This window comes from Arvicanthis niloticus, chromosome 26, assembly GCF_011762505.2.
Source record: "Arvicanthis niloticus isolate mArvNil1 chromosome 26, mArvNil1.pat.X, whole genome shotgun sequence".
Classification (NCBI taxonomy): domain Eukaryota; kingdom Metazoa; phylum Chordata; class Mammalia; order Rodentia; family Muridae; genus Arvicanthis; species Arvicanthis niloticus.
The window spans coordinates 23,075,038-23,101,483 of record NC_133434.1 but is presented as its reverse complement, the minus strand read 5'-3'; the positions used below and the strand labels follow the sequence as shown (position 1 = coordinate 23,101,483).

At 39.1% G+C, this 26,446-nt stretch overlaps 1 pseudogene; it reads right to left on the bottom strand.

The window, feature by feature from the left end:
- The window catches only part of LOC143438756 (transcription factor BTF3-like), a 77,141-nt pseudogene extending 57,300 nt beyond the window's left edge, over window positions 1–19,841 (bottom strand).
- Window positions 19,842–26,446: the final 6,605 nt, after the last annotated feature.

The window sequence follows — 26,446 nt, the reverse complement described above, 5'->3', positions numbered from 1 at the left end:
GGTCAAGAATATCTATTATTTGGTGAGATTTCCTGAGGAACATTGAATTTATGCTAAGCCCAGTTTGAAGACAACTCTTGATCTAGATTTGATGGAACATTACAGAAACTGGATGGGAAGAAAGAACACCCATGGGCAGAGAGGAGGATGGTGATGTCATAGCTCAGCAGCCTCTGTACTGGCCCTGCATATTCTGTTTTGTTTTTTGTTTTTTGTTTTTCGAGACAGGGTTTCTCTGTATAGCCTGGGCTGTCCTGGCACTCACTCTGTAGACCAGGCTGGCCTCGAACTCAGAAATCCGCCTGCCTCTGCCTCCCAAGTGCTGGGATTAAAGGCGTGCGCCACCACGCCCGGCAGCCCTGCATATTCTGTTTATGGTTTCTTTCATCTTAAGAGTCATTCTTCTTACAGGATGAGAAAACTGAGACCCAAATGACTAAGAATCTGCTTGTGTCATGTGCCTGGAGGAGATCAGTTCTTGTCTACTCATCTCCCTGAGGCAATTTCAACCCCCTAGCTTCATCTTGCTCCCTACAGAGTCATTCATCTGTGGAAAAGGCTGTGACCTATCCACTCCAAATCAAAAAATTTCTATTGCTTTGGAACACACAGGACACCCTCATGCACCCCTGCTGTCTTCAGCTCAAAACAATTATGTAACTCCAAATTTTCAAACACACACAAATTGAAAGAAAAATGGGTATGTGATTTGTCATTAATTTCTGCCACCTGTTTCTAGTATTAGTGGAATTATAGCAATTTCGTGTATCAGAAAAGTTATTTTCAAATAAAGTGAGTCAGACCTGCCTTGTTTGTCTCTCCACGGACCACAGACTCCTGCAGTTATTACACTGAGTATTTGATATCTGTTTGTTTATATCAGCATTTGGAGCTAACCCTAAAGTGATTAAAACTAAAGTCAGACTGGTCCACCAGAGTTGATAAGCAGGAAAATAAAAGCCAGTGGGAGACATTTACACAGTCATACTCATTACAGAGTCACACAGAGCATACTGGCTCTTGAGAAGAGGAATCTATAGCATGCATGTTATGACCAACTGACATCTAAATTTGATGTCAGCCTAATTTAGGCTTGAACCTAACTCAAAAGAATAATACACTTAATAGAAAAGATTGGGCTCTGTGCATAGTTCAGGATACCTGAATTGTAAGCAGAGAACACAGTCACTTAAATGACTTGACAAAAGGCTTTTTCTGCCTTTTTCTGTCTAGCAAAAAGGAGCTGCCCTAGTGCCTGGAATTTCATGATTGGAGAATCAGTTGTGCTTAGGCACTGTCTCTCCCAGTATTGCTCTCCTTGCAAACAAAGAACCAGGAGGCAGTTGGCATTCAATAGTAAAATAGAGTCAGTAACAATATGACATTATTTTGATGACTGCTAGAGAGACCTCAGCATCCCTGTGACACTCTGGGCATTCTGGTGGTCAAAGAAGTATGAGATAGGAGACAGAAGTGGGCCAATTGGAGCTCACCAATTTTACTAACTTGTTGATAGAGCTTAAATGAAGAGATTAGTGGGTCCATGAGATACCTCAACAGGAAAAACACTTGCTTCTCAGCCAGATATCTTCAGTTCTATCCTTGAAATCTATGATAAAAGTAGAACCAATTCCCCAAAACTGTTCTCTGACTTTCACACATGTACCCTAGCACATGGACACCTGTACTTGAGGACAAACATCACATATACACACAAAACAATGATGACAGTAGTGGTGGTGGTGATCAAATACGAACACTACAATGATGACGACTATGATAATGATGACTATGATAATGATGATGAGGTAAATATTTTTAAAAATTACATATAATTAAATATGAGATTAGGACTAGGGAGATGGCTTATTGTGGTGAAGTGCTTGTTATGCAAGCATGAAGAGCTGAGTTCAGACCCCTAAAATCCATGTAAAATGCAGACATACCTTCCAGTCTGCACCCAAGCACTGAGCAGAGCCTAGGCTTCAGCTCTGCACTCAATCTCACAGAAACCAGAGGAGGTAGGGGGTCCCAGGAGCTCTAACCCGGCAGTATCTTAGTTAAGGAGACAGCAACACTGTCCCAAACAGAAAGCAACTGGGACCCACTGGGACCCACTGGGACTCAGGAAGTCACTCCTGGCCCAGGGTACTGGCTCCTTCCTGTCTCTGCCAGAGCATTGAAATGATCTTGGGCCTCAGCTCTAACACCAGCAGCAACACCCACCCCAAACAGTTCTGATACAACCAAGATAATAGGAAAAACAGGCTCCAGTCAAAGACAGCACAGGTAGCACTAAGGATATCCAGATGGCAAAAGGCAAGTGCAAGAAGAAAAACATCATCAATCCAGGTTACTTGGCACCATCAGAACCTAGTTTTCCCACATTAGAAAGTCCTAAATTTCCCCATATCAGCAGGAAAACAAGATTCAGATTTAAAATTACTTCTATGATGATGATAGAGGACTTTAAGAAGGACATAAATAACACTCTCAAAGAAATTGAGAGCACAGGTAAACAGGTAGAAACCCTTAAGGAGGAAACACAAAAATCCTTTAAAGAATTACAAGAGAACACAACAAAACAGGTAAAGAAATTGAACAAAACCATCCAGGACATAAAAATGGAAGTGGAAACAATAAAAAAAATCGCAAAGGGAGACTATGTTGAAGATAGAAAACCTAGGAAAGAAATCAGGAGTCATAGACACAAGTATCACCAACAGAATACAAGAGATAGAAGAGAGAATCTCAGGTGCAAAAGATGCCATAAAAAATATTGACACAACTGTCAAAGAAAACGCAAAATGCAAAAAGTTCTTAACACAAAACATCCAGGAAACCCAGGACACAATGAGAAGACCAAACCTAAGGATAATAGGTATAGAAGAGAGTGAAGATTCCCAACTTAAAGGGCCAATAAATATCTTCAACAAAATTATAGAAGAAAACTTCCCTAATCTAAAGAACAAGATGCCCATAAACATACAAGAAGCCTACAGAATACCAAATAGACTAGACTGGAAAAGAAATACATCCCTTCACATAATAATCAAAACACCAAATGCACTAAACAAAGAATATTAAATGCAGTAATGGAAAAAAAACAAGTAAGACCTATCAGAATTACACCAGACTTCTCACCAGATACTATAAAAGCCAGAAGATCCTGGACAGATGTCATGCAGACCCTAAGAGAACACAAATGCCAGCCCAGTAAAACTCTCAATTACCATAGACGGAGAAACCAAGATATTCTATGACAAAACCAAATTTACACAATATCTTTCCAGAAACCCAGCACTACAAAGGATAATAGTGAGAAAGCTCCAATACAAGGAGGGAAATTATACCCTAGAAAGAGCAAGAAAGTAATCCTCTTCCAACAAATCCAAAAGAAGATAGCCACAGAAACAATGACAATGCTAATAACAAAAATAACAGGAAGCAACAATCACCTCTCATTAATATCTCTTAACATCAGTCCCCAATAAAAAGACATAGACTAATGGACTGGATACGTAAACAGGACCCAGCACTTTGCTGCATACAGGAAACCCACCTCAATAACAAAGACAGAAACTACCTTAGGGTAAAAGGCTAGAAAACAATTTTTCAAGTAAATGGTCCTAAGAAACAAGCTGGAGTAGTCATTCTAATATCAAATAAAATAGACTTTCAACTTAAAGCTATCAGAAAGGATGATGAAAAACATTTCACACTCATCAAAGGAAAAGTCAACTAAGAGGAACTCTCAATTCGGAACATCTATGCACCAAATGCAAGAGCACCCACTTTCATAAAAGAAACCTTAGTAAAGCTTAAAGCACACATTGCACCTCACAAAATAATAGTGGGAGATTTCAACACCCCACTCTCAGCAATGGAGAAATCTTGGAAACAGAAACTAAACAGAGATACAGTGAAATTAACAGAAGTTATGAACCAAATGCGTTTAACAGATATCTATAGAACATTTCATCCTAAAACAAAAGAATATACCCTTTTCTCAGCACCTCATGGTACCTTCTCCAAAATACAGCATATAATTGGTCCTAAAACTGGCATCAACAGATACAAGAAAATTGAAATAATCCCATGCATCCTATCAGATAACCAGGGACTAAGGCTGGTCTTCAATAACAACATAAACAATGGAAAGCCCACATTCACATGGAAACTGAACAAGAATCTACTCAATGATAATGTGGTCAGGGAAGAAATAGAGAAAGAAAGTAAAGACTTTTTTAGAATTTAATGAAAATGGAGATACATTATACCAAAACTTATGGGACACAATGAAAGCAGTGCTAAGAGGAAAACTCATAGCTCTAAGTGCTTACAAAAAGAAACTGGAGAGAGCATACAGTAGCTAGCAGCTTGACAACACACCTGAAAGCTCTAGAACAAAAAAGAAGTAAACACACCAAAAAGGAGTAGACAGCAGGAAATAATCAAACTCAGGGCTGAAATCAATCAAGTAGAAACAAAAAGAACTATGCAAAATATCAACAAAGCCAGTAGCTGGTTCTTTGAAAAAATCAATAAGATAGATAAACCCTTAGCCAGACTAACCAGAGGGCACAGAGACAGTATCCAAATTAATAAAATCAGAACTGAAAGGGAGACATATCAACAGAAACTAAGGAAATTAAAAAATCATCAGATCCTACTACAAAAGCCTATACTCAACAAAATTGGAAAATCTGGATGAAATGAACAATTTTCTAGACAAATACTAGTTACCAATGTTAAATCAGGAGCTGATAAACCATCTAAATAGTCCGATCACCCCTAAAGAAATAGAAGCAGTCATTAAAAGTCTCCCCACTAAAAAAAGTTCTGGGCCAGATGGTTTTAGTGCAGAGTTCTATCAGACCTTCAAGGAAGACCTAATACCAACTCTCTATAAACGATTCCACAAAGTAGAAAGAGAAGGAACACTACTCAATTCATTCTATGAAGCCACAATTATGCTCATACCTAAACCACACAAAGACCCAACAAAGAAAGAGAACTTGAAAGCAATCTCCCTTATGAATATCAGTGCAAAAATACTCAATAATATTCTTAGAAACCAAATCCAAGAACACATCAAAACAATTATCTGTCATGATCAAGTAGGCTTTATCCCAGGTATGCAGGGACAGTTCAATACATCCATCAATGTAATCCATCAATCCACGAAAGGAAAAAAACCACTTGATCATAATACTAGATGCTAAGAAAGCATTTGACAAAATTCAACACCTCTTTATGATAAAAGTCTTGGAAAGATCAGGAATCCAAGGCCCATAACTAAACATAGTAAAAGCAATATACAGCAAACCAGTAGCCAACATCAAGATAAATGGAGAGAAACTTGAAGCAATCCCACTAAAAACAGGGACTAGACAAGGCTGCCCACTCTCTCCCTACCTATTCAGTATAGAACTACAAGTCCTAGCCAGAACAAATAGGCAACAAGTGGAGGTTAAATGGATACAAATTGGAAAGGAAGAAGTCAAAATTCTACTATTGACAGATGATGAAATAGTATACTTAAGTGGCCCCCAAACCAGAGAACTCCTAAACCTGATAAATAACTTTAGCAAAGTGGTTGGATATCAAATCAACTAAAACAAATAGGTAGCCTTCCTCTACTCAAAAGATTAACAGGCTGAGAAAGAAATTAGGGAAATGACACCCTTCACAATAGTCACAAATAATATAAAATACCTTGGTGTGAATCTAACCAAGCAAGTAAAAGATCTGTATGACAAAAACTTCAAGTCCCCGAAGAAAGAAATTGAAGCAGATCTCAGAAGATGGAAAGATCTCCCATGCTCATGGATTGGAAGGATTAATATAGTAAAAATATCTATCTTGCCGAGAGCAATCTACATATTTAATACAATTCCCATCAAAATTCTCACTCAATTTTTCACAGATAGAAAGAGCAATCCTCAAATTCATTTGGAATAACAAAAAACCCAGGATAGTGAAAACTATTCTCAACAATAAAAGAACTTCTGGGGGAATCACCATCCCTGACCTCAAACTGTACTACAGAGCAGTAGTGATAAAAACTGCATGGTATTGGAATAGAGACAGGCAGGAAGATCAATGGAATAGAATAGAAGACCCAGAAATTGTCACTTGATCTTTGACAAAGGAGCTAAAACCATCCAGTGGAAAAAGGACAGAATTTTCAACAAATCCAGCTGTTTTCAACTGGAGGTCAGCATGTAGAAGAATGCAAATTGATCCATACTTATCTCCTTGTACAAAGCTCAAGTCCAAGTGGATCGAAGACCTCCACATAAAACCAGCTACACTGAAACTAATAGAAGAGAAAATGGAGAAAAGCATGGAACACATGGGTATAGGAGGAAGTTCTTAAACAGAATACCAATGACTCATGCTCTGAGATCAAGAATTGACAAATGGGACCTCATAAAACTGCAAAGCTTCTGTAAAGCAAAGGTCACTGTCAATAGGACAAAGTGGCAACCAACAGACTGGGAAAAGATCTTTATCAATCCTACATTTGATAGAGGGCTAATATCCAAGGTATACAAATAACTGAACAAATTAGTCTCTAAAAAATCAAATAAACCCTATTAAAAATGGGGTACAGAGCTAAACGAAGAATTCTCAACTGAGGAAACTCGAATGGCAGAGAAGCACCTAAAGAAATGTTCAGCATCCTTAGGGAGATGCAAATCAAAACAACCCTGAGATTCCACCTCACACCAGTCAGAATGGCTAAGATCAAAAACACAGGTGACAGCAGATGCTGACAAGGATGTGGAGAAAGAGGAACACTCCTTCATTGTTGGTGAGATTGTAAGCTGGTACAACCAATATGGAAAGCAGTCGGGTGGTTCCTCAGAAAATTGAACATAGTATTACCTGAAGAACTAGCTATACTACTCCTGGGCATATACCCAAAAGATGTTTCAACATACAACAGGGATACATGTTCCACTATGTTCATAGCAGCCTTATTTATAATAGCTAGAAGCTGGAAAGAACCCAGATGTCCTTCAACAGAGGAATGGATACAGAAAGTGTGGTATATTTACACAATAGAGTACTACTCAGCTATTAAAAACAATAAGTTCATGAGATTCTTAGGAAAATGGATGGAACTGGAAAATATTATCCTGAATGAGGTAACTTAATCACAAAAGAACACACATGGTATGCACTCACTGATAAGTGCATATTAGCCCCAAAGCTCACAATACCTAAGATACAACATATAGACCACATGAAGCTCAAAAAGAAGAAGGAAGACCAAAGTGTGGGTGCTTTGGTCCTTCTTAGAAGGAGTATCAAAATACTCAACCAGAGCTCCCAGGGTCTAAATCTCCAGCCTGAGAACACAAAGGGAGGGACTCATGGCTCCACCTGTAAAAGTAGTTGAGGATGGCCTTGTCAGGCATTAGTGGAAGTGGAGCACCTTGGTCTGTGAAAGTTTGGATTCCCTATTGTTGGGGAATTTGAGAGCAGGGAGGCAGGAATAGGTGGATGGTGGAGCTCACCCTCATAAATGTAGGAGGAGCAGGGATGGGATAAAGGATTTTGGGGTAGGAGATGGAGAGGGGATAAGATTGAAAGGTAAATAAATAAAATATCCAATTAAAAAAAAAACAGATAATGGGTCTGGCAGTTGTAGTCAAGCAGGCAAGACTTTTTGTCAACAATTTATTACAGGGATTTCTTATAATCCTCAAGGAAAGGTATTGTGGAAGAGGCCCATGGAACTTTAAAAAGATTGGTGAGACATACTGTTGCTGAGACAAAGAATGATGCTGACCTGTGAGCTTTCTGAGTGCCCTGGGGAGCTGTATTGGACATATGTTCCTGAACCACCTTTGCTTTACTATATCCCAGATGGAACAAGTTGCCTGGCCTCGAGTTTTAGACCTTGTGGGATAGAGAATCAAAAAGAGAAATTATAATGTCTCTTGTATTCTTCTTAAAGGTGAACAGCTATTAGGACTCAGTCATGTACTGGTTTAGAAATCAATCCAATATTGGAAATAACAGTCTACTTTTGGAAGACTGGATCTGGTCTTTGTCAGATACATATTTGGAAGTTAGCTGTAGCTTACTATGATGTTACAATAGCAAGAGATAAAGTTGGGACAGGATCTGGATTTCAAACAAGGGTTAGTACATGTTTTAAGGCTCTTTTAATTGTCAAGTTAAAATTGGTTTTGTCTCTTCTAGAGCATTTATTCTAAGTTGCATTGACTGTATAATTTCCAATTATGTTAGTTTGTTGAAACCTGACATGTCTATTATGGGGGTCTATCAACTAGCTTTTGTCTCACTGCCCCGAGTATTAGAAAACCTTGTTTTGCTGAAAAAAGATTGAAAGTGCTGGAAGAAGTGAGTTGGGCTTTAAGCAGAAGCAAGAGGGTAGTGGGCTTGATTATTGCTGGTATAACAACTTTAATTCCATTAATTGCTAGCACCACTGCTTCTGCAATAGTATTGACACAAGAAGTTAATAAAACTATTTTTGTTAATCATCTAGCAAAAAATATTACTAATTTATTGAGTATACAAAAGGATTTATATAGGTATCTGGAACAATGGGTGATGCTCTATAACCTATTCAAATCTAAAGGAGGTTTAAGGTTCAAGAGTTAGGAGCCATCCCAAGTGTCATGACAAATATCATTGGAATAGTGTTACTTTAAAAATTCACAATGATTGTCATTATAATTAGAAATAAATTTAAAGACACCTGTAGGATATGTGGCATAATCCCAACACCTCTCTGGGTGTGTTAACTTTGCATAGTGAAATTATGAATTTAAAGAATGCTGCTCTTTTGACATTTGATGCTGCAGATAATGCCTATAAAATTATCCATGACCTGAGCTCAGTATTTCCATTTTGTTCAAACCTCAGGAATGGCATATATAGCTTGATTAGACTAGCCCTTATAATCCCAGGAATACTTTTATTCCTGTCCATCTTGTTAAAGCTTATCTTTAACAACATCAACATGTAGGCAGCTAAAATACATGGCTTGAACCTGAAAATGAAAAAAAAAAAAAAAAAAAAACCCAGACAGAGTTATTAAATTAACAGGCTGTCAAGCCAAGGACAGGTAAGATTCTGCACAGAGCCTTACCAACCTAAGACAGAAGTGCATTGCTTTTGATAACACATATTCCATGATGGGTAAGAAAGGCATTCTTTTCAGAATGACTTAAGACAGGCTCAGTCTTGTTAATGAAGTAAAAAGGGGGAGAGGTGGAGAGCCTTTGGGGCTGCTTGGCAAGAAGCTGACATGAGCCAAGGACAAGGAAAGGGGCTGCTTGGCAGGAATACGACATTGGCCAAGAACAAGGAAGTAGGCATCAAGCAGTAATCTGACATTAGACTAGAACAAAGAAGTAATTTCATGTAGAAATCTACATCTTAGGCTACAACAAAGAAGTAATCTCAGGCAGGAATCTAAATTTTAAGCTAGAACAAGGAAGTAGGCTTCAGACATGAAAATGACCTTTGGCTAGGACAGGGAAGTAGTCTCAGATAATTTGGTCAGCCTTTAGAAACATTGATCATGGGAGTGTTCACGTAATTGGGTTTAATGCCCTGCTTTTTCTTTGACTATTTGTGTTTATTGTATTGCTTCTTCCTTGACTATTTGCATCTATTGTTTTGCTAGATCCTCAACCTAGAACTGACCTAAATACATGAATGTAATCAAAATGGTATAAAAGCATAAAGGAAGAGAGAGTATCAGATAGGGAGTTCTAGGGAGGGGAATTGGGGAAAGGGGATGACATCTGTATTGTAAATAAATAAAATATCCAATAAAAACAGCCAGACATATTAGCACATATCTGTAATCACAGCACTCCTGTAGAAAAATATGAAGAAGAGAGAGAGAAGTATCTCTAGGACCTCACCTGCCAGCCAGCATGGTTTATGCCACAGTGAACCATAGACCCTGTCTCAAATAGGCTGGGAGTTTGAATCTGTACCCATGGTGGTCTCCTGATCTCCTCATGTAACCTGCACACATACACACACATACACACACAGAGAGAGAGAGAGAGAGAAAGAGGGGGGGAGGGGGAGACAGAGAGTCAGAGAGACAGTGAGATTTTAAAAGATAAGAGTAACAACAAACAATCTGGATATCCATCCACAGGTAAGATACTAATTTGTAAAAAAAAAAAAAAAAATCAGTTTGACTGTGTATAAAATACTACACGAGTAACATTTCTCTTTCCTTGGCATCTTGTAACAGAAAATAAAAAATTTTTCCTATGAAAGAAAGTGATTTTATGACATTCTGTTTATCTGCATATACAGAGTGACATTTGTAATTTATGGTAAAACCCTCCCTGTTTTGTTTTAACAGCTCCAATCTCAGTTGTTAAACTCTCCTTAAAAGCACTGGATAAACTATATGACAGTTCCTCACAAGCTTCTTGGAAATCATTCTTTCTGTTTCTTAGCAGGCTTTTGTTGAGTACTTCAGAGCCTGAATCTCACAGTTGACAAAGCTCTTGTCATGCCCATCTTGTCACTAACATGTCCCCACAACTGTGCCTGCCAAACCCAGCTTTGATCCCATGAGTATTCACTGTCTGAGGAAATCCTAGGCTGAGATGCCATCAAAGTAGCTGCCTCTTCATTTTCAGAGTTTGTTAGATGGAAGAGTTTGAATTGTTCATCTGCTTTTATGGTTCTGAACATCAAGCATCTGGTGTTTGATTGTGTATTGCCGGGTAAGATCACAATAATCTTCAAACATTGTGATGGCAAGTAGATCTATGTGTGAAGAAAAGTGTCTTCCTGCTGGTAAATGTCTCCTTAGCTTTGATAAAAGGTGTGGAAGACATCACACGACACCTCAAATTGCCAAGGAAAGCAGAGGCTTATAGATGCTTTGGCTTTCTAAGGAGCCTAAAAGATAATGTAATTCAATTTCCAATCTAATTTGCCTTTTTCTGTTTGCAAATGAAAAAATCTAATGTTGGGAAAGGAAGGGGATATTCCTGGCTACTGATCTGTTAGGTAGACAGCCTAAGGACCAGAATCAAAAGTCTAACTCCAGTTGATGGCTTGGTGGCCTTATCTCAAGCAGATCAAGAGCTTTGGGGCTAGCATGCATCAGTCTGAAGCTGCAGGGACACTGTCAATTAAAGGGAGTGGTGATCGTTTGTACCCAATGCTTCATAATTTGTTCTCAGTCCACACTATAGGGTATTAGTGAGTCAGCATCCTCAGATGACGGAGGTTACAGCTTTTTTGTCTTGAGACAAATACAACTTATCTGAAATGACAGAAATTAATTACAGATGTAGATCTGAGAAATTTTCTAGTGAGAAAAGAAATTCTACCTCAAAATTAAAAGTTAGGAAGCCTATGAAGAATGAGTTAGGGTCTGAGGAGACTGCTTCGTTGGTTACATTATTTGCCATACAGTAAAAAGGACCCAAGTTTGACCTGTAAAAAACAAACAGACAAACAAACAAACAAACAAACAAACAAAACTCCTGCATTTATGGTATGTGCTTGCAATATTAGCACTGAGGACTTAGAGACAGTTGAATCCTGGCGGCTCGCTGACCAGCCAGCCTAACCAATTTGGTGAGTTGTGAGACCCAGTGAGAGGACATGTCTCAAAATCAAATGACACAACAAAAAACAAACAAACAACAAAGTGGACAAAGACTCAGGAACAACATGATTGCCCTGTGGTCTCTATGTGTACATATGCTCATATGAACAGCTAAGCACACACTCTCGTGCGTGCACATAGTTGCACGCACACGCACACACACACATACACACTCACACGCACACACACACACAGAGAATGACTTAGTCATTGAGTCATAAAGTAGTAGGTTTTAAATATTTTTGTGTGTATGATATATGCATGTTGTAGATATGCGTGTATTTGTATGCGTGTATGTCTGTGAGTAATGTGAGTACATGGTATGGGTGGATGTCACAAACACTGGTTCTCACTTTCTATTTTATTTTGGGGTAGGGCCTATTGTTCACCACCAGGCTAGCTGGTTCATACCTTCTGGGGATTCTCCTGTTTCTGCCTTCTGTATTGCTGCTATAGAAGTGCTGAGATTATATGTGTATGCACCTGGCTTCAAGTGGAACTGTGGGTCTGAACTCTACTCCTCATATGCAGGCACCACATGTACTTCCCACTGAGCCATTTCTCCAGACAATGAAGTAGTTTTTCCCCCTAGTACATAATTAATTTCCCCCAGTGCCTAATTAAGCATAAAAAGTGTCTTAGGGTTTGAATTGCTGTGCTAAAACACTATGACCAAAACCAACCTGGTGAAGAATTTGTTTATTCCATCTTACAGTTAGTCCCACATTGCAGTTCATCACCAAAGAAGTCAGAACAGGAACTCAAATGGTGCCCCTAGAAATCTACAGCCACCAGGACATGTGAAAGCTGTGTGTAGATCTGGAGAAAAGGACAATCCAATCTATTGGTCAATAAAATAGCACAATGAGCTATTGTGCAGAACTCTTAACCTAGGGGAAGGAAAACTAAGACTTAGCTTCTGAATTGCATAGGAGAAAGAGGATAGTGATGATACCACCAAGGAACAAGGAACTCAGTGTTCATAAACAGACAGTGTCAACAATCATTCATAAGAACAAAAAGGTGGACTCCCAGGGTACTTGCCAGTGACACTTTCATGACTACATTCATCAGACATGCAGTTTTTTAGTTTACTTTTAAGGTGCCTGGTGTCTTGTCTAAATTACCCATAGTTAGGCCACAGGAAAATAGAGAACATAAAATAAATAGTGAACACTGATTTCACATTATCAGAAGTTGATGTTCATGACACACTCCCCATCACCAAGAAGGATACTTTGTTCACAGCTTCTGCAGGCAGAATAGCATGTCTATTGATATGTAAGCTATTTATAGTCTCTGCTCAAAGTGCTGTGGATTTAGCATAAAATAACAAATGAAACATTTAAGTACAGTATAATTAGGAGAGGAATTGATTTCAAATAAAAAAGAGAAGGCATGAGAGCAGAGAAAACCTAGAGCTGTCTTTCTCATGTATGACCCAATGGAGCTTGGGAAGGAAGCTGGAAGCACAGAGAAGTACATGGTACCACTGAAGGATGTATACATTCAGCAGTTTTCAGAGATGGAAGTTATGAAACCCACGATGCTCTCAGAACTCCTGACTATGGAGTACAATGCATAAAAACCTAAGTTAGAGACTCCTGCAGCAATTGACTGTTCTCTCAGACAGGCATTTACTATAATAAGCAGAGGTCTAATATAAAAATGGATTTTGATCCCAGATTAAATTAACATTTGCACCTGAAGCAAGTTTTAGTTAGTAGCCTGTTTAGTAGACACTGGAGTAACAGTACTCAATGAGTTGGCAAGTATTGACATAGATGCACAGATATATCACAGCAGATTCCATTGTGTCTCCTCATCCTCTGTAACATGGGACTAAAAATATTCCAGTACTAACAACTCGAGTTCTGCTCAGGTAAATAGCGGGCATAAAGACATTCACTAAGTTTGGATGAGGAACCAAAAGTATCCAAGATTCTGAGAGGAATAGGACACTTCAGAGTAAGAAATCACAAGGGTAATGAAGTAGAATGGCATCATTGATCCAGTTTCTCAGGGTACAAAATAAACAGAATTTCTCCTTACAGTTTGAAGCTATTCATGGTCTTCCTTTATTCCTTCTTCTAGGGAGAACCCATTGGCCCTAGAGTAGAAAGTGCTAGAAGAACACTCAAAATTCACGTGGGCTACATCTACCAATATTGACTTTGCTCAAAACTAGAACAAATTGATCATTTAAATGTATTTATTTACTCACTTAAAGTAGTAATTAAATCCATTACATGTTAACATTTTAAATATTTTACAAACAATTTAAAATGCTTAATATCCAACATCAAAAAATTGCCGAGGAAAGCGATATAGTGAATATTTTGTAAATCTCTTTTGTGCTTGACTTAAGAGGAAAATATTTAGATTATCAAAACTGCCTCTACAGTCAATCTGTTTGCATGCATTATTTAGTTGATGTATATGAAGGAAATATATTTATTACAAATATATCACTATTTTTCTTTGGAAATAATATTAAACAGATTTATTTGATTTTACCCTAAAATTCACCAAATGATAGATTCTTACAAGCTAATTGTGTGTGTAATTGGAAAATGTGTCAGTGAGCTCACTGTGTTTAATTACATTAAAATCTACAAGTATCTTCTGAACACTGAGTGGGTCACACACCCAGGCTGATCCTCTGATGTCATAGACTGAACATTTGAAAGATATTAATTCTTTGAGATGTGAAGACCTTCCAGGTGGTGACAACATACCATTATCTACTCTCAGCAATGCCCATTTAATATCTCCATTTAAATATGACAAAGGAACCTAGCCAATAAATAGCAGATAGGCATCTCCGTTTTCCCATAAAAAAGTGAACAGTTCGTCACTGACACTAAAGATAACAAAAATTGTCAGTTATTTTTCTTTAAGATAAGGGCTTACTTGGTTCATTTTGGAAAGAAAAACCAAATATCTGCCAAATACTCAAATCTAAATAACTATAATTAACATAGCAGTCATACCTTCAAGTAAAAACATGTATGAGGGCACTGTTTCCCCAGAACCCAGTGTTTAAAATGAAGGCACCAAACAGTTGCTAAGGATTCAAGATGATTATTCTACCTCTAACTCTGTTCTCTACTAGTTTTGTGATTTGCCGATCATCGTGGCTTCCTTCATGTAAAACATAGATGATATAATAGGAGCAGCCACCTCTGTGGATGTTGGAAAGAGTTCATGAACAAATACATGAAAATTGTCAGAATAAGCCCTGGCACATTGATGGCTCTGTTAGCTAATGATACCATCCACTAAAATGTATCACTAATTTTTATATTTTGCTTCAATGATTTTAAGTGTTCATCATATAATAAACATTTATTAAATCAATTTGAAGAAAATAAAATGGTTGGGGTTAGAGAGATGGCTAAACAGGTAAAAGCGTTGCCTGCTCTTACAGCAGAGCCAAGTTTGGTTCTCAGCACCCCATGACAGCTCACAACCATCTGTAACTCCATTTTAAGGAGCTCTAATGCCCTTTCCTAGTCTCAACACATCATACATACACGGTACACAGACATATATACCAGTAAAATACTTATACAATGGGGAAGCACGTAACATGAACTGGAGAAGTAGGGAAATGATGAGAACAATAGAATTTAAAAAAAAATAATAATGAGGTCTCACCTTGGGTTTTAACAGCAAGAAGACTGGAGACCTCAGGAAGGATGGAAGGGTAAATTCTCCAAGAGCTGGTGAGCACTGCATCCGCATTGCAATGGCCTTCTGTGCTCTTTGTGGAGGCATGAAAGTGGGCTAAAAAGTGAAAATAAAAAATAAATAAAATGAGGTTTCCTGGTAAGTTTGAGGTAAAAGACGAGAGAGAGAGAGAGAGAGAGAGAGAGAGAGAGAGAGAGAGAGAGAGAGAATCTATCGTACCCCTCAGGAATTTCTGGGACATCAAGGAGAAGCAGATGCTGACAAATGCAATCGTAAATAGAGACTTGGTTCTGAGACTTGATGGTTTGTGGGTAGTCATGGAAACCACAAGCAGAAGGTGATCACCTTGTGAAAGCATTTGGCCATGACCAAAATCACACTACCTGCTTTTCAATGGACAAGTTGAGGAAGAGAAACCTCTCTGAGAAAAAAGGATGTGGCCCTCCTGAGGGAAAAGGATGTGATCTTCTATGGAGGAAAAATGATGTAGTCTTCCCTGAGAGAAAGGGATGCAGTCTTCCCTGAGGGAAAAGGCTGTGATCCTCCATGAGAGAAAAGAACACAGTCCTCCCTGAGAGAAAAAGCTATGATCCTCCCTGAGAGAAAAGAACACAATCTTCCCTGGGGGCAAAATGATGTGATCTTCCCTGAGAGAAAAGAATATGATCCTCCCTGAGAGAAAAGGCTGTGATCCTCCCTGAGAGAAAAGGTCCATCTCAAATGACTTTACATGGGCTTGGGACCTAACAATAGGCATCTCTCTCTCTCCCTTTCTGGTCTTCTACCTTATCTTCAAACCTCAAGCTTTAAGGTTGCGTTTTGAGTTGCCCTTGGAAGAGCAACATCTTATTTGAAATCCCCCCTCACTCCCTTCTCCCCTCAATGCTCCCATTTCCTTCATTCAGATTTTAAGTTGCTCCAATAAATTGAATCACAAGCAAACCCAAAGTCACAGTAACCAGTGGCCAAATGCAGGCACCCACAGCAAGCAGCCTGGTGACATCTGCTCCTGGCAGGCTTTTCTTCCCAGGGCACCCAAAATCACATTAAGCCTTCTCCCATGTGCATTTGCAACCCTCCATGGAGACAAATGGAAAAGCAGAGATGACAAGAACAGAAGGCAGCGAATGGAATATAAAATATGGCTCCATCCTAATTCCACCCCCTCTTCCAGGAGGAGGGAAGACTAAAGAGGTGGTGAGGCATTTTAGGGCAGATGATTCCCCAGATATAGAAAACCTGATCATCCATTGTTTCCCACCTGGTGTACAGTATTGTCCTGTTCTCCAGGCAAAGCAGGAAATTTTTTTTAAAAAAAATCACCACAAGACTGACAAAACCATCTGTGTGGAGGGGACACTGAAGATTCTCAGATAGAACTATATATCTATAGAAACAAATTGAACTACTTAAATATTCATAAATTTCAGGATTTGAAAAGTAGACTCCAGCATGCACCAGGTATTCTGGCTGCTGAATTGGAATACTTCTTTGGGGTCTACTTTTGAAAGTTTAAGTATAGAGCTTTGCAGCTGGAAGATCCAAGTGACAACCTGTGCTTGAACTCAGAGTGAAGTCCATCATCTCTAGTGACTCAAGAGGTCTAGAGGACAAAGGGACAGAGTGGAGTGAGAGTGGACCCATGTGCAGGCCTGGTGGAGACTGTAGACTCCAACAGAAAAACATGGCTCTGGGGAAAGGGTGTAAACTGAGAACAGCCAATGAGATAGAACTGCTACTCAGTAAGCCCAGCCTCTTTCATAGACCAATCAGGACTGCCCTTATTTATATGGTTATATATTGAATTAATAATGTCTCATACTAACCACACAGCACTGCTTTCAAAATGGAGGCCAATACAGCCTGTCACCTTACAGAAGAGGGCTGTTGCTACCATGACCATATTGCCTTTTTTTTTTTTTTTTTTTTTTTTTTTTTTTTTTTTTTTTCCTGAGCAAGTTTGCCTCTTTTTCTACTTTGGTCTCAATTTCTTAGTCAACCACAAACTGTAGAAAGGGAGCAAGATGGACACAAAGGTACTAAATTTACAGCCCGTACTGTGCTTCTGTGGCCTTCGGACTCTTTCATTTGGCAAACTTCTTATATTAATGCTTCTAATCTGTCTATATGGTATGGAACACTGCCTGGGGGAGATCACAGACTCTTCTCTTGATTTGTGCAGCTTGAATTGAATGGATTTCTTTTCCAACTCCTTCCCTATGGAGTTAGGTCTCAGACACTGTGTTAGAAAACCAACTGAGTACTGGCATGCATTTATGTATTGGGTAAATAAGAACCATTATCATGCACTTGTGTAACATACAGGTGTCTTCTCAAACTAAGTTCTCATTTCAGAAAGCTTGCATATATTTTGGACATACAGAAGTTCGATAGCCTACCTGATGTGCTACTGCAATATCTTCATACTTCATTGCTGGATTTGCTTTCTGCTGCCAGGTCTATATTTAAATTTGACTAAAGCTTGCTGATGATTACAGCTTCCCCTGGTTCTCATTGAGATCCTGGCTCCTACTCATAAAGGCTGCAGCTCAAATTGCCACTAAAATTGCTGGGTATTAACATTAGGAAAGGAGCAATTAAAACTGTGGATATACTGGCTTGCTTTTCATTCTCACCCAGATCCTACTGATTCTGAAACAAGAGGGCGACATATGCTGGATACTGAGGGCATACATGGAATTCTGGGAATAAGAAGAAATTATGAGGGGTTTGTTCCTTTCTCTCCCTTCTGCTTTTTCTCATCAGTAACTTCCAGCAGTGATTACCATGTGTCTAGAAGGAATCAGAAAGTCACTATCACAGCTACTGAGGCCATAGTAATGGGCATGGCCAACCAGGGTCCCTCTCTCCAGAAGCTCATCTTCATTCAAACAGTAGTGGGTATTGTGAAATTAATAGGGGGTCATGAGAGAGGGTGGATGGAATAGATAGGATGGGAAGGGAAGGGCTTTCTGAAGATTTGACATTTAAACTGAGAACTGAATAGAAATAGTAATGAGGCTGGAGAGGCGGCTCAGAGGTTAAAAGCACTGTCTGTTCTTCCAGAGGTCCTGATGTCAATTCTCAGCAACCACATGGTGGCTCATAACCATTTATAATGAGATCTGGTGCCCTCTTCTGGCCTGCAGACATATATGCAGACAGAACGCTGTATACATAATGAATAAATCAATCAATGAAAAAGATATTGTGATGTTTTAGGGAATTCTCCAATCAAAGACAATTGAGGAATTCAAAAATCCTGAAGTGGGAATTATATCTAGTAAGTTGAAGGAATCAAAGGGATGCCTGCATGCTTTTGTGCTTTGCAACAGAGAGCAGCAAAAGATGAAGTCAGCTTGAGGGAAAGGTACCATCTCACTGGGTGGGCTTTAAAATTTAGTCAGCACTCTGGTGGTCATGGCAGATGGATTTCTGTAAGTTTGAAGCCAGTGTAGTCTATGTAGCAAGTTCTAGAACAAGGATGATATAATAGAGAGACCCTATCTCAAAAAATTTTTTAAAAATTAAAAATAAAAGGAGCTGGGATCATATCTTGTGGTGTATGACTTGTCTAGTATGCAGGAGACTGAATCTGGCCTCTAGTACTCTAAAAAAAATGAATTTTCCCTGTGTTCTCATGGGAAATGACTGAGATGCTAGATGGACGGAGTGATGTAACCTGGCTTGCATTTTTTTAATTAGGAAAGAATTTTATTAACCTTTTCCAAACTCTATTCCAAGGCTTCTTCAGCCTAATTTGCCACACACACACACACACACACACAAAAGGATTAGTTATAAGCAAAACCTGAAAAGAGCTGCAGTGTCCAGGGTCTTGGGCTTAAAAATATTAGAGATCTAGATTTTATCAGATCTATAAACAAACAAATTTTTTAAAAAGTAGTCATGATATAAAACGCAACTCCTATAATTTATACAAGTGTCACCTTCTTCAGAAGGTGCCTCAATTCTGTTTGCCTCATTCTTAGAAGCGTCATCAAAATTCTCCACCAAAACTGGAACTTCATCATCACCATCACCATCACCATCACCATCACCATCACCATCACCATCACCATCACCATCACCATCATCTCCAGGAGTAAGTGGTGCTTTTCCATCCACAGATTGTTTGGGTAGAGCTTCAACCAGTCCCCTTAAACTAGTCACACTGTCTACACCAAGCTGATTGAGGATACTGGGAAGTATTTCTCTCAGCTGCTTTGTCTCAGGGTGGCCTGTAATGGTGAAGGTATCTGCTGCCAGAGATGCCTGAAATTTAGGATTATCAAAACGGATCACTGTTGCTTGGTTTGCAAACATGTTCACCTCTTCAATGCTAGAGATATTGTTTACCCCTAATTTCTTTAAGGAGAACTGTATGGTTTTATCATCTTGTTCTGTGAACTACCTTCTTTCTACGAGCCATTCCTTTTCCATCAATGTACACTTGTGCCTGCAGTTTGGTGAGTTTTTCCTGGTTCATGATCATTTCTTTCATCTTGTTTTAGTGGAAATGGGGCCTTGCAGGGGGAACTAGGGTTTATGCTCAGCGGGTCTCAGGCAGACCAGCAGAGATAAGGCGTGCACACACACACACAGGGACGAAAGATGACAGCTCTTGACTTTTTAAAGATAATTCTAGAGCTGGGTGGAAAATGGAGTAGAAAAAAAAAAACAGGCTCATCATTTCATAGTCATTCTTAGTTCTAGAGACAAAATAATAAGGTGGAGAAGTTTCGACCTGTCTCTTCTCTAACCTAAGCTCTAACCTGTCTCGTCTCTGTCAAAGCTCATTTCTAACCTAAGGCATACAGTTTGGTCCCATGTATCGGTCCAAGAGGACAGAAGTGGGTCCTGATGAGAATTCCAGAGTGAGAAGCTTCTTGAATGTGTGGATCTGACATGTGAACCTTTTAAAAGTACTCCTATTTTAAACTTACCTGCATTTAACTCCCACAACAATCTCAAGCCTCCTCCTCCTCCTCCCCACATCACTCAAACTCAGCTTCATGTTAGAACCATACAGGAAATCTTTAAAGACCAATATCCAGTCTGTGCTATTCTGCCATTAAATCAAAATCTTGGGCTGGGTCTTAGTACTTTTTTAATGCTACCCTACATGATCCCACAGGGAAGCAAGATTGCTACTGGCTTACATAAATGGTCATGTCAGAGCCCTCCAATAGTGATGATTATGTGGCATGGGACAATGGGACAGACACATGCACTCCCTCTGGCGGGTCCCTGGAGAGCCTGGGGGAAATGCTGTGATGAGCTGTTGAATGACAGGCACATTGTAAAGCCTGAATGCACACAAGCTCACACACGAGGGTCCCTCTGCAGTTAGCAGCATCTTCTCCTGCAGTGGGCTCGCCAGATTTGCCAAAGGAAACTAGAGGCCCTTTGCCTTCTTAGGGAGACTGAAGACCTTGATAAACTCTAAATAAGTTTTTTTTTTTAAAAAAAAAATTAGAAACAAAGGATGATTTCATTCCAATAGGATGCCTGTACAATTAGCTCCACAAAGATAGATGCCACCCCTGCTCTGAGCGCCTGACATCCCACAGAGCCCAAAATGTAAAAGCTAACACATCTTGTCAAGCTCTAAAATAAGGGAAGCAGCTTGCCCACTTTTCTATTTAGTTGCTCTGCATTTGTTATGCTTAACTGCTAAGGTTTTTTTTTTTTAAGGTAAAGAAGGGAGGGAGAGAAGAAGGAAGGAAAGTGGGAACGAGGGAAAGGTAGCAAAATTAACCCTGATGTAAAGGAAAGAACCTTGGTGAAGTGGAACGAGGCCATCAAGTCTTCCATTTTGTCTGGAGTGTTGATTAGTTTTGATTTGTTTCTTCATAATACAGGAAAGCAGACACAAGGCCAGAAAATCAGAAAAATAAAACTTTTTTTATAGACTTTTGCACACACTTAGCACTTAATTACATTCTTTTTTTATATGACTTGATATCATTGCAGGTGTAATGATGTTTCTGAATCTGGAAATTTTCTCAAGAACACACTTGCTTTACAATTTCCCTAGCACCTGTTCACGGGACTGTATTGCCTTGGTGTCACAAATCTGCACTCAATAGCTCAACTAAAACTTGTGATTTTGTGTTTGTTCCTTGTCCCTTAATGTCCACTCTTCATTTTCCCTATGTGAATAGGACCCTCTAAAGAAAGCAGAAGGCCAGTACACTCACCCTATTAACAGTGGAATTTTGGGATCTCTAAAGCAGGTTGTCAGGAGTCTTAGTAGATAAAACCCAGGAGCTGTTAAGCTTGCTAGGTTGATAGTCCCTGTGCTAAGATGCAGACCCCAACAAGGAGCAGATGGGCATTGTATATGGCAGAGCTTAGTGAGTCAGGCCTCTGAAGCATAAGGAACTGCAAAGTTGCTAGAATAGAGGTGAAGGATTAATTTCCCCACTCAGGTTGGAGTGCTCCTATACATTGACTAGCAGGAATACTTACCGCTCTCAAGACAGCAAGAGAGCCTTCAGCAGGCAAAAACATCATCCTTAGCAGCCTGGAGTGGGACGTGGGAAAGGCAAACACCATCAGCTCTAGTGAAGAACAATGGGAATGACATTTTTTAAAGGTCTCCAAAGAGAGCACTTAGTGACTGCTAGCTGGAACTGTCTGGTGCTGAGGCCTGTCCCAGAACCTCCTGAGATGATAGGACAGGACCCTGAGATCACAGCCTTCCTCGCTATGTACCTATGAGAGGAGACAAAACGGAAGCTCTTCCATTCACAGTGAGACTCACTGAAGCTAAGAACCTGAGATCCTGGTGAGGCTTAAAGCTTAAGTCTCAGCTTCAGCTACAGGTATGAGCTCAGAAACATGGATCACAGTGAGCAAAATAAACCAGAAGAAAATGACAACTATTGTACTTTTTCTCTCATCTAAGGACTCTGAAGTGTGTGTGTGCACACGTGTACACACACACACACACTCACACATGCATGTACACAATCATATCACACAAATGTACAAAAGGAAGGGAGGCTTCCTTGAAAAAATAGAAAAAGTAGAACAGGAAAATGGTAATGGGAGGTGAGTGTAGTCAAATAATACATAGGAACAAAGACACCATTACACAATCCAACATCTTATACAAGAATACAGCAATATTTATTCTATGCTATAATAAAATGTCTTAAAATGCCAATTTTTGCTCCTAAAATGAGGTCATGAGAAGTCCCTAAATTAGGTAGGGTGTTTGAAATTTATTCCATGAGAGTTCAAGACATACATGGTCCTTATTGTTGTTTTAATTTTTAGTAAATTTGTGTTCTTTAGCAAGCATTTAAGAAACCACCAAAGCTTCTCCCCTGTATTCGTATTTTCTGTTTAGGCTGTGTTGATATTCTCATGGCCCTGCATGTGCATGGATGTAAAAGGATGTGCATTATGTAAAAGGGTGGTACCCTGTGGGCATCTGTGCCTAGCTCTGTTAATAACTATGTTCCATTTCTCATTATAGGCTGACATTTTCAAAGCCAATAGCTGTTCTACAGTCCATTAGCCTCTTGCACCAGCCTGGGACTGAGGTCTATAACAAAGAGAAAGTAAGATTGGAAAATCACATGAGACCAAAATGGCAGGAGCAAGGTGAAAAGTTTAATAAGGTCAGCTCCTTTGCTGGCACTTGGAACTTTAGGGGCAGTCACTTGCCCAGAAAGATCAGAAGATTAGAAGAATGCTACAAAAAGCAGGGAAGGGGGTTGGCTTGCCCTGGGTGCTCTACATGTCCAATACCTGGCTGGGTTTCTAGTTATCAGCTATCAGTTATCACTGAAGTGTTTTGTATAATCAACAGACACTAAATTTCAGTGGCATACAAGAGTAAGGTACTAAGTCACATACATGGCACTGGTGTGGGCTGGACTGGGGTTAGATGCCCTAAACAGGTGATTGGACATAGATTTGCCCCTTGTTTGGGGGTAAATAAACACTATGCAAAGTAAGACTTTTTCACTCCATTGTCTGAGGGACATGGGAGCCTGCTGTCAAGCCCTGTTCACATAGCAAGCCCAACCTCACAGTTAGGGGAGTATGTTCGTCCCATGGAATTGGCAGAGGAGGAAACCAACTTGGAAAGGACTTGTCTACAGCAAGAGCCACCTTAGTCTGGTCCATTTCAAGAGTAACAGAATTCTTACCAAAGTGGTCAAGGACAGGTAATGCTTCTATGACTTTGATCACTTACCTTCATACATGTAGATAGGACAGTAAACTCATAGTAGCTTTCTAAGATATATTTGGAATATTCATTGGAAACTTCTTATTCGCTGACCTTCTAAATGTTTTGGTGTGTGTAGACTGTTGTGTAAAGTTGCCCATTTCACTTTTACATTAACAAACCACTAATAATAACTATAATGGATTGGCTGGATAAAGTACATGACATCTGAATGATGGGGGTACCTTGCCATATTCAGAAGACATAAAAGCAGACTATTTAAAGACTTGGAGTAAACTGCCAATATACTTGTTTGGTGTAAACAGCCTGTTGTGAGATAGTAGATATGCTAGTCTAATTGGTCTTTTGATGGTTAGTTTTGATTTTTGTTATTTGTGTGTGTGTGTGTGTATGTGTGTGTGTGTGTGTGTGTGTGTGTGAGAGAGAGAGAGAGAGAGAGAGAGAGAGAGAGAGAGAGAGAGAGAGAGAGAGAGATTTTGTTTTGTTTGTGAGAGAGATACTTTGATTTTGGACCTGCTGGCTTTTTTATTTTTATTTTTAACATATTTCACATATAAAATACAACTCTTTTCCTATACTCCCCACCACCTTATACCCTTATGGTATTCCTCTTTCTCTTACACACACACACACACACAAAATAAAAATAAAAAAGAAAAACTAATAATGAAAAGACCATAGGACAAAAAATGACAAGATAAAATAAAAAGTCCATAGACAAACAAAGACATGGAGTTTGTTTTAAGTTGACCAAACCTCTGAGCCTTGAAAAAAGGGTTTGATGACAACATCCCAAGTAGGACTGTGTGCTCTGGGGTCACTCACTTTCTTCACAGTGTCCAGTTGTGGGTCTCTGTGATATTTCCCACCTACTGCAGAAAGAAGATTCTTTGATGAGCTTTGAACACAGCACTCATCTGTGGGTATAGCAGTATATCATTAGGAGATTTTATTCCCTATGTTTGTTTAACAAAATAATAGTAATAAGTTTTCCTCTTGCCCATGTCCTATCTATGGACTTCCTAAAATTGTGAGTACTGACTTCTGTTACTTATAAATAATCCAGTCTAAGGTGTTTTCTTATTGAATAGACTTGAATAGACTACGATAGTGCACTAGATGAATAAATCATCTGGGATCTATTTCTCTGTGTCTGAATGGGCTTTCCTCTTTATTCAGACAACAGAAGACAGTGGGAAGGATGTTGGCCCATGGTGGTTTTGCAGTTTCTTTCTTCTCTTTTAGATGGCTAGAAAGGTAATGGCTAAAATGAATTCTGATGTCACAGTGAACACAACAAAACTGCTGACACTATCTGAAATACCCTTAGAGTTCTTGTGTTAAAGGGAAATTGATTTTGCATTCTTTGAATTTATTCTGTTTTGGGTGACTCACCACACCTGTAAATTAATACAGTGGGGTTATTAATTTTCTTTTCTGTGTTTTTTTTTATGTTTTCAAATTTTTTACCTTAGTTTCAATAACAATGTGGCATTATCTAAAGAAACAGCAAATAGCCCTTACAGACCCAGACAGCTTACTTCAGGGAATTCTCAAATGGTTACGAATGTCTTGGGTGGATATATTTTTTTCTTTATTTGTTTTCATCTTCATTCTGACTGGTTTTATAGGGTAGGAAATCAACAGTGATTTCTGGACCTTGCCATTTTTGATTCTGTCCCAATAGTTCTTTACAACCAGGGGCAGGTTTGGAAGTAGAATAAACAATTTGAGGCTCAGGTCAAACTGGTTTTCAATTTCCCTCTGAGACTTACTTCTTCAGGACAAGTTTGCCTGGAGTGATAAAATTGAGTATCCATTTTTCTCATCTGCTAGTCCTGCAATATTACTTTGAAAACCAGAAGAATGTATAGAAAGCAATAATCATCCCAGGACATAACATGGCAAAGCAAATGCTTGCCTTACCCCTTTAATCTACAGAAATCTGAACCCTAAAAGTAAACTTTATACTGACTAGTCTTATATTTTGACCTGTACATTTCATTCTCTTCAGGACAGGAGTATCACAGGATAGCAGGAAAGAATGTTCCACTGGGTTTCTTTCCCTGGTCGTTTTCCTGTTAGGCAGGTGGCCAGCTAGTTTATGAAGGGAATATGTTGATAGGCTTTTGAAGATTAGCACAACATCCTCTTATCCCCTCACTAGTTTACATTTTTTACAATATAGATAAGGCAGAAAAATCATGTTGCCCTGGACAGAAATTAGAGCCTATTTTGTGTAAGCACAATTTTAAAAAAGGGAGGAGACACATACAGAAGACAGCCACCATCTACAGAAGCACTGTATGAGAATTTCCCTGCATATGTTTTCTGAGAAGACTAGAAATAACAGTGTGCATACATAATCATGAAGGTTGGTTTAAACTCAGACACTCCTAAAGCTCCCACTAACCTTTCCTTTATCCTGTACTTCTCCTCTCTCATTAAATTAAGTATGAAATCTACTTTTGCTCTTATATCTGGCATCCGTGAATATGACACACATACATGAGCAAAGTACTTTTAGATAGTGAATCTTTAATGAAATATTTAATATTGTAACTTCAGTTCCTGCCCTTCTTGTTGTTCCTCTTTCAGGTCTCTCTCTCTCTCTCTCTCTCTCTCTCTCTGTCTCTCTCTCTCTCTCTCTCTCTCTCTCTCTCTCCCCCCCCCAGGTGTTTCTCTCTGTTTATGTCTCTGTCTCTTTCCTCCCACACACTTCTTCTTCCCCTCCATGTCTTCCCTTTCTTCCCCAATCCTTCCCAGATGCTGAGAGTCTGTCTTCTCTTCCTTGGTATTTTTCTTAGTCCAGGTTGTATTGTATTGCTGAGTCTTGACAAGGTAAATTTGATGTGGTTATAAAATATGTGTTCACTTACTGTTCTTTTAAACTTCTACAT